Below are 7,165 nucleotides of genomic sequence, written 5' to 3'. Positions count from 1 at the left end.
GTGAATCTGAAGTGGCAGTCAGAGAGAGCTGCCTGAGTATTAAGGTTCCAGCCACTGAGCCACAATTCCCTCAATCCCAGAGCTGGAGAGACTCCTGAAGGAGAGCAGACCTGTGAGGAATTAGAATTTCCAGCAAGTAAGTCTCCAGTTTTATATTTAATCATATTATTGTTGTTGGAATGGCAATACTTGTACCTTGACACTCTGGCCTCACATACTGAAGGTCTGCACAAAGGTTAGCTCACTTTGGGAATGGAGATTACTTATTCTTTGCTCAATGCTTTCTCTTCTGCTGCAACTAGCAGGTTCAGTGCTGGGGTCTGACACTGAGTATTCACATGCCCACGGTCACCTCCCTGTGTGCTGAGGATGATTTTATGACCGCAGCTTAATAGCAAAGGCAGGATGGACATGAACTTGGCTTCTCTCTACCACTTACTACCAGTGCACCTGGAACACTTCATTAGCCTGGGCTTCAGTTTCTTCGTCTGTTAAATGGAGATTTCAGTAACACTGACCTTGTTAGGTTACAGAAGGGTGAAATAATATAATGTGTGGAAAATATCAGAACATGGGAGATGATTAATAGATAGTGCTCTCCTTGCCTTTATAATATTAATCTGAACACTGTGAAGGGTTTTTTTTTTTTCTTTGACATATGATGTAGTCTGGTTAGAGGTGAATTAAGAGTCTATCATGTAAATAAAAAAAAAAAAGAGTCTATCATGTCTTGTGATTGGAAGGAATGAGAAATCTTCCTTGCCAACTTGTCATGCTGGTTATAATCCCACCAGAAGACTAATAAATTTTATTTTTATATTCCCCATACAATTGCAACCCCCCCCATTTTGACCCCAATCCCTCCCCTCCCACCCCCAACCTCCCAAAAAGTGTCTCTGGTTCATAGTTTTTTGTTGATTTTGATTTTCACTTTCTTATAGTTATTCATTTTCCTGGTCCCTTATTTAAGTTTTCTAGATTCCTGCTATGAGTGAGACCATCCGGTATTTTTCTTTTTCTTTCTGGCTTATTTCGCTGAGCATGATCCCTTCCAGCGCCATCCATGTTGCTGCAAATTGCATGTGTTTATCTTTTTTGAATGCTGAGTAATATTCCATGGTGTATATGTACCCCATCTTCTTGATCCAGTCATCTATTTTTGGGCATTTGGGCTGTTTCCAAAGCTTAGCTATTGTAAATAGTGCTGCTATAAACATAGGGGTGCAGGTGTTCTCTGGAATTGATGTTTCTGTGTCCTTTGGGTAAATACCTAGGAGTGGAATTGCTGGATCATATGGAAGCTCTATGTTTAGTGGGTCCAGAAATCTCCACACAGCTCTCCATAGTGGTTGGACCAGTTTGCACTCCCACCAACAGTGCAGGAGAGTTCCTTTTTCTCCACACCCTCGCCAACATTTGTTGTTGCTAGTTTTTTTAATATGTGCCATTCTCACTGGTGTAAGATGGTATCTCATGGTAGTTTTGATTTGCATTTCCCTGATGACAAGTGATGTTGAACATTTTTTCATATGCCTGTTGGCCATTTGCATTTCCTCTTCAGAGAAGTTTCTTTTTAGCTCTTCTGCCCATTTTTTGACTGGATTATTTTCTTTGTTGTTGTTGAGTCTCATCAGCTCTTTGCATATTTTTGTGATCAGTCCTTTATCATTAGTGTTGGGTGCAAAAATGTTCTCCCAGTTGGTGGGGTTTCTCTTTGTTTTTGTTATTGTCTCTTTTGCTGTGCAGAAGCTCTTTAATTTGATGTAGTCCCAGCTGTTTATCTTTGCCTTCACTATCACTGCTTTGGGTGATGTGTCTGTAAAGATGGAAGACATCATTCTTAAGAAGACATCATTGCTTCTCCATCAGTGTCGAAGACCAGTTTTCGGCAAAATGTCAGGTCAGTTGTCCCTGAAAGGATGAGACAGTCTAGGTCAAACCTTAGGACTGAAGGGGAGAGGGGTGAGGCAGACACAAACACTCTTATATTGGTAAAATCATCTCCTGCTGAGGGTCTCAGTGGGTCTTTATTTATACGTTAAGGCAAGCGGTGGGATTACATCATGGTATGCATAGAAGCAAAACAAAAACAATCAGTACATTCCTTTCCCATACACATTTTGAGGCCTATGTGTTTTTGAGAAAAGAAACGACCTTAAAAATTAATATAATAAAAAGGAACTCTTCTGCACTGTTGGTGGGAGTGCAAACTGGTCCAACCACTATGGAGAGCTGTGTGGAGATTTCTGGACCTACTAAACATAGAGCTTCCACAGGATCCAGCAATTCCACTCCTAGGTATTTACCCAAAGGACACAGAAACATCAATTCCAAAGAGCACCTGCACCCCTATGTTTATAGCAGCACTATTTACAATAACTAAGCTTTGGAAACAGCCCAAATGCCCAAAAATAGATGACTGGATCAAGAAGATGTGGTACATATACACCATGGAATATTACTCAGCATTCAAAAAAGATAAACACATGCAATTTGCAGCAACATGGATGGCGCTGGAAGGGATCATGCTCAGTGAAATAAGCCAAAAAGAAAAAGAAAAATACCGGATGGTCTCACTCATAGCAGGAATCTAGAAAACTTAAATAAGGGACCAGGAAAATGAATAACTATAAGAAAGTGAAAATCAAAATCAACAAAAAACTATGAACCAGAGACACGTTTTGGGGGGTGGGGGGTGGGAGGGGAGGGATTGGGGTCAGAATGGGGGGATTGCAATTGTATGGGGAATATAAAAATAAAATTTATTAATTAAAAAAAGAAGAAGATTAGAACAGAACGTTTTTCTGCCCTGTAATTTTATGCAAAAATAGGAAAAATGGTTTAAAAGTAGATTTAGTTTGCAAACTTTTGCTATGCTGTTAAAAGTTTGGGATCAAGGTTGAGAAAATTTGTGTTTTACATCAGTTGAACCATTTTAAGATTTTTTTTTCCTGTGATTTTTACATATCTGCTGTCTTGTTTTGGCTAATGCCTCCAGATTTTTTTTTTTTTTTTTTTTTTTGGCTTGAACTGATGAACTATTTTTCCTGGAGTGAGGACTTTTGCTTTCCACAATGGACAAATACCTGGAGAGACTGGTTTTCTTTCACACTGGAACCTGAAAAAATGTTCATCTGAGACTGCATCCCAACCTCCATATATTCGATCTTCATCACCATGGAAATGGTGGCAAAAAGTGAAAGGGGGGAATTGTTAGGGGGAAAAGGATGTCCCAAAGCTAATTCCATACAGGCTTTGTGGACTCCACCCCCACCCCAGGTCAAAGCCAAAGACACTGGGAACTCCAAATCCCATCACCACCAAAGGGAAGATGGCTGGGACCTGAGGGTGGGGTTAAGCAGCCAGGTGGATATAAAAGGCATACACGTGGGCTTTGGGGATCCCCCATTTTTACTCTCGGCCAGCTCGCAGCGTCCGGCCAGCTCTGAGAATGACTTTGGGTTTCCAGGTCGTCGGATCGGGTAGGACGCATTAAAGACTTTATTTCCCTATTTTCTCCCTGAGTTGTACATTTTCCTTATTTCCTTTTCTCTTGTAAATAAACCTTTTATTAACCCTTTTGTGTGTGTCTGTAGTAGAGTATTCATAAGTCCCTTTAAAGCGCGCGGGTGAGGACCCACAGCCAGGAACCCGTTTAATATCGGGGTTGCTCTATAACAGCTTGGCGCGTTGCACATGTTTTTTGATGGAGGTTTTTACTCTGGCCATTCTATCTGACATTTTGTTATTAATTAATAACTGTTGATTTGATCGTTGTTAATGAAAAAAAAAGTTAATAGATAATTAAAATTTTGACTCATTATTTCAGCCTAAACAACTACCTAGGTCAGCTAACAGTCCTTGGTACTGCCCTATCGCCAAGACTACAATATCAGGAGACTCCTCTATCTATATGGCCTGCAGCTAGAAACCAGTAATCAGTTATTAGAACTTTTTTTTTACCTAGAGACTCCCAGCGTAATCAACTTTATGATTCATTACAAGGCTTCTTTACGGAACTTCCATATGAGGAATATTATTATGACCAGCTCTGAGTTACTTATCAGACATGGCCTTGCACAATAATTATTTCCCATTGTCAAGTGGGCCAAATTATTCAGTGTTTAATTTTTAAGCAAGTAATTTTCCATGCCAAGTATTTACAATATTCTTATACGTATAATTTATTGTCCAATGTATTTACTGAGAAGTTCTTTCTTATTATTGCTCCAAGAACAAAATACAAAGGGATGTTCAATCTTCAGCCCCACGATGTGAAGCACAAGGAATCTTCAGCCCCATGGTGTGAGGCTCTTTAAAAGTCTTCAGCCCCACGATGTGAGGCCCTTTTTCTTCAGCCCCACGGTGTGAGGCTCTTTAAACTTCGGCCCCACAGTTGAGGCCCTTTTCTTAGCTGCTTGCCAGTGTCTTACCTGGCTGGGGCCACAAGGACCCCCACATCAGACCTGTGCTAAAATAGTAACTTCTGAGTATCTAGTGTATGTTAGGATTCACATTTTTGACCTCTAATCACATTCCATTTCTCAAGTGAGAAAACCAAGATGGAAGAGATAAGGAGGTTGGAGTGAAACTTCGCAGCTAGTGACAATGAGCACTTAATATTTTCTTTCTGCAGTCTGCCACTTTCTGTCCTGCCATTCTGGCATTGCATTCTTAAAGCACTTAATGCTGCATATGCAATACTAGGCATCTGACGCTCAGGGTATAGGGTCTGGAGGGACAGAACATGAAGAGCAGGGTTGTTGACAGCAAAGAAATGGAAGGGGTGGGAGGTGGGAAATGGTAGGGGTGGCTTAGGGCATGGCTGGAAAGTGAAGAGTGTAAGGCTGGATGCAGGCAGGCAGACTCTGGGCTGCTGAGGTAGCATAAGGATAGAGTTGGCATGCTTTCCTACATAAGTCACTTCATAAGTGGCTTAGGGTCCCATGCTCCCAGCTCTGAAATTCCCTTATGGGAACCTTCAGGAACTTAGATCACTGTGGGCTAGCTTAGCAATCCAGTGAGTTGGGTCCAGTTGACAAGGGGTGATCGTATTTCTGATGTAAGTCATTCCATAGTTCAGCCTTCCTCTTTGGAATCATTGATGAAGGTGTAGAGTGGAGGCACCCCATAGCAGTTTCACCCTGCATGGCCTCAGAGAGGATTTGTGACATTTTGATGCTGGGAAAATATTGGTCCTTCTTAAAACTGAAACCTTGAGAAAAAAGCTGCATTCACATTTTACTGATCATTTCAGTAATCTCTGAGGCAATTCATTACATATAGAGGGATAAAAAAAGGTTCAGTCCACCAAGAAGATAACACAGTTCTAAACATATAGACTCTTAATGGAAGGGTCTTGGGTGTATAGAGTGAATATTGGCTCTACACAGAGTAGAAATCAACCAATTCACCACCATACTGGGACATTTCAACACTTCTTCAACAGTTGTAGTAAACTGTATGATAGGTCAAGCTAACAAAAATTTTAGTAAAGAGTTCTAAAATTTCATCACTGCATGTAATAGTCTTGGTTTATGGGCAATAGATAGATAATTATTATATAATATATATATAATATATATCATTAATATATATGAGATGCTTGACTCAATAATTATGAAATACACATTTTTCTCAAATGTACATGAAAAGTTTATGAAACTTGAGGTTGTAGCAAGTCATAATACAGGTCTCAAAATCACTCAGAGAATAGTTATCACGTCACCATATTCATTGAACATAAACTAAATTCATTAAATTAGACTTTTTAAAAGAAATAAGCAAAAGTATCTATATATGTCTAGAACTTTTTTTGTAAAGCAATACATAAATTTTGCATCAAAGAAAAAAAACAGAAATTAAATAATCTTAGAAATAAATGAGATAAGAAAAATGCTACACTTTAAAAGTTGAAAAAATGTGTTGAGATATAAATTGAAAGCAGCACAGAGAAGAAAGCATATACTTTTAACTGCTTATACTAGAAAGTTAATTAGGCTATCACTCAACTAAAGATGTTAGGAAAAGAACAGCATAATGAACCTAAAGGCAATGGAATGCAGGTAATAATAGAGAGGAAAATTAATGGAAAAGAAAGTAACTATAGATTTAGAAGAATCAACCAAAACCAAAAATTTTTAAGGATAAATAAAATAGACACAGTTCTAGAAATATTAAACATAGATTAAAAGGAAGGATAAATGAGTAATATTATCATGAAAAAGGGGACATAATTATAGATCCAGCAAAGTATAAAGGTAATGAGAATATCATGAAAAAATAAAAACCTTTCTTAAATTTCTTTTTTCCCCTTGAAAACATTTTTTAATTATTTATATACATTTTACATCATTGTTCACTTTTCATTCCTTTTTTTTTTAAAGTGTTTGCTTTATTTTTTCAGGTGTAGTCCCCATAGAATTTCCACCACCAATTCACGCACACACATCACCATAGTCCCTTGTGCTCCTTCCGCCCCCATCTCAATCCCTCTGCCTCACCCCCCCCGGCCCCCGCAGAATGTCTCTGATTTATAGTTGTCTGGTTTTTTTGTTTTGTTTTGTTTTGTTCTGTTGTGCTTTTAATTGTAACTATTTTTTCCCTGATCCTTTATTTGGTCCCCCTATATTCCTCCTATAAGTAAAACAATCTGATATTTTTCTTTCTCCTTCTAACTTATTTCACTGAGCATAATCCCTTCTAGCTCTGTCCTTATTGCTGTGAATGGCTTTAGTTTATCTTTTTTGATTGCTGAATAGTATTCCATTGTGTATATAGACCACATTTTTTTGATCCAGTTATCTATTTTTGGACATTTGTGTTGTTTCAAAGTCTTTCCTACTATAAACAGTGCTACAATAAACATAGGGGTACAGGTATCCTTTTGAATTAAAGTTTTTGTGTCCTTTGAGTAGATCCCCAGGAGTGGAATTGTGGGGTCATATCCATTTTTAGTAGTTTGAGGAAACTCCACACAGCTTTCTATAGTGGTTAGACCAGTTTGCATTCCTACCAGCAGTGTAGGAATGTTGCTAATTTTTTAAAAGATTTATTTATTTATTCATACAAGAACTGGGGTACAGTCCAGAGGTGCTGGGTGTGAGAGGATTCACCAGAGACAGAGTGGAGAGCAGAACAGGCGGATTGACTGAAATACACTGCT

General features: G+C 38.6%; 1 protein-coding gene across 1 annotated transcript in view; it reads left to right on the top strand.

Annotated features, from left to right (window-relative positions):
- Positions 1-7,165, top strand: part of DDC (dopa decarboxylase) — a 112,022-nt gene continuing 104,857 nt past the window's right edge. Inside the window, 1 exon segment of the mRNA XM_054695867.1 lies at positions 1-136. The gene's annotated coding sequence lies outside the window, so the exon portion shown is untranslated.

This window comes from Talpa occidentalis, unplaced genomic scaffold (genome assembly GCF_014898055.3).
Source record: "Talpa occidentalis isolate TD23 unplaced genomic scaffold, MPIMG_talOcc4v2.1 talOcc4.10, whole genome shotgun sequence".
Taxonomy (NCBI): domain Eukaryota; kingdom Metazoa; phylum Chordata; class Mammalia; order Eulipotyphla; family Talpidae; genus Talpa; species Talpa occidentalis.
The sequence above is the reverse complement of the archived record's forward strand: the minus strand, read 5'-3'. Positions and strand labels throughout refer to the sequence as shown.